Source organism: Octopus bimaculoides, chromosome 28, assembly GCF_001194135.2.
Source record: "Octopus bimaculoides isolate UCB-OBI-ISO-001 chromosome 28, ASM119413v2, whole genome shotgun sequence".
Lineage (NCBI taxonomy): Eukaryota > Metazoa > Mollusca > Cephalopoda > Octopoda > Octopodidae > Octopus > Octopus bimaculoides.
In genome coordinates, this window is record NC_069008.1 from 7,505,129 (window position 1) to 7,507,358 (window position 2,230).

Consider the following 2,230-nt stretch of genomic DNA (forward strand, 5'->3'; position numbering starts at 1 on the left):
TATATATATGCATATGTACGACGGGCTTCTTTCAGTTTCCGTCAACCAAATCCATTCACAAGGCTTTGGTCGGCCCGAGGCTATAGTTGAAGACACTTGCCCAAGGTGCCACGCAGTGGGACTGAATCCGAGACCATGTGGTTGGTAAGGAAGCTACTTACCACACAGCCACTCCTACGCCTAGTTTTTCGAAAACTATAAATTAATAGAATAAAAAACCTGAAAACCAACATATTAAAAAGTAAAGATAAAGGCGAAAACATTTCAAAAATCCTCAAAAATAAAGTCAGCCTTCCTTAATGATGTTTCTAGCTAAGAAAAAAATATTTAAAGGAACAAAACATTTGGTCGTGTGACATACAGCGCCTCTTTGCTTTTAAAATATACCTAAAAGATATGTAAGAAATAGTAAAATCAAAAAAGTATTATTCTTCAATCAAAATGTATTATTTCTCTGATTTAATAGAAAATAACATATAGGTTTCAAATTTTGGCACAAGGCTAGCAATTCGGGGGAGGTGGTGAGCCGATTACATCGACCCATTTGTCGAACCGGATGGGATAAAAAGTAAAGTTGACCTCAGCGAAATTTGAAGACAGATCGTAAAGACGGACGAAATACCGCTAAGCATTTTGTCCGGGGTGCTAACGATTCCGCCAGCACGCCGCCTCATGTATTACCATTGACAATGGGGGACCCAATATTTTTGTTTTATAGTAAAATACAACTGCTTATAAAAATAATAATATAAAAATAATATACTTACTCGGCATAAATTAACAACAGTGTAGAATTTTATATATATCATTCAGACAATAATGGCATAAGTTGGGACAAAATTAATTATATATTTAGATTCCAGTTCTCATATCAGAGATATGATCGTTTAGAGCGATCAATATACTTATATAGATAATCATAAGAATTCATAAGTGATATAAGAATAATTACTCATGGTATAACCTCAACGGTTTTTAAATACAACCACTAACTCTAGTTTAAGGCGACATACAGGAAAACAGATTTACCTTACCGGTGCCTACCCACAATTTTCGACATTGATAAATAATTCCGAAGGGGAATAGATTATTTCATAATTCAGGGTATGCTTAATAAATGTTGGTTTTGGTGTTGATTGTCGTGTGCAGGCATGAATGTTCTGACCATTCGTAAAACGGTGTCTTTCATACTATGGTAGTAACACTGTTTCGAAATCAGATCGACAGTGATTTGTGTGTATTTTACAAAGAACTGCTACTGCATCAACCTATTTCGTGTTGTTGGTTGTTGATAGCGAATTTAGTTTAATTTAACACCCTATCTAAATTCTTACGCCATAAATATTTAGATTTGATAATCAACTTGGCATTCTTTCTTGTCACACACACACAATAGCTTAATTATTCTATCATTACCATACTACCAATAATTAAATAATTAATCCAAATATTTAGGCCGTACTGTATGTAGCTCATACAGGTAATGGACAATATATTAAATACAGTAATGCCTCGATATACAGGTTAATCTGTATTAAAGCGAAAACTCGTAAAGCAGAGCAATAATTTTCCATACTAGCAACGTTATAAATCATAATTCGTCCCCAGAAAAATATTCTACTTATAAAATGTCTAATACTAGTAAATAAATGGCAATAAAACAACAATAGGATATAAAAGTAAAAATAATATCAAGATCACTAATGCTAAAAAATATATAATTATAATCGTTTTCTGAATCACTATGACTCGCGCACACCATCACTTGTAGATGCGATCGCCGATTCACAAGCACTCGTAGACGGACTTGTAGATTTCTTTTTTAAAAATAAGTCTGTAGTTGTTTGCTTAGAAGAAGCTTTTTTTGCTCTCTATAAATTTTTCAATAACATGCAGAAGCATTTGTTATGGTAGTAGTAACTTTTGCACTTTGTTCAAAAATTTGGACCTTGTGCTTGAAAATTTTCAGCTCGCCATACAAAAGTGAGCTAAAAACTCGTAAAGCCGGGGGTCTCTAAAGCGGTTCCTCATAAAGTGAGGTATTACTGTTTGATGAATTTGGTTATTATTCAAGTATTGGAAATATTCAAGATAACAGCATTATTCACATCTAATCACTGGATACAGGGCCAACTCAAGGCACCGGCAACTTGGGCAGTCTCCTGGGACACCATGTGCTAGTGGGTGCCTGAGACATGAAATTTTCATGACTGTCAGCTTGTACATGCCA

General features: G+C 34.4%; 1 protein-coding gene across 1 annotated transcript in view; it reads right to left on the minus strand.

Moving 5' to 3' along the window:
• The window catches only part of LOC128251132 (zinc finger protein 239-like), a 10,880-nt gene extending 9,628 nt beyond the window's left edge, over positions 1 to 1,252 (minus strand). Inside the window, exon 1 of the mRNA XM_052977583.1 lies at positions 768 to 1,252. The gene's annotated coding sequence lies outside the window, so the exon portion shown is untranslated. The remainder of the gene's footprint in view (positions 1 to 767) is intronic.
• Between the last annotated feature and the right edge of the window lie 978 nt (positions 1,253 to 2,230).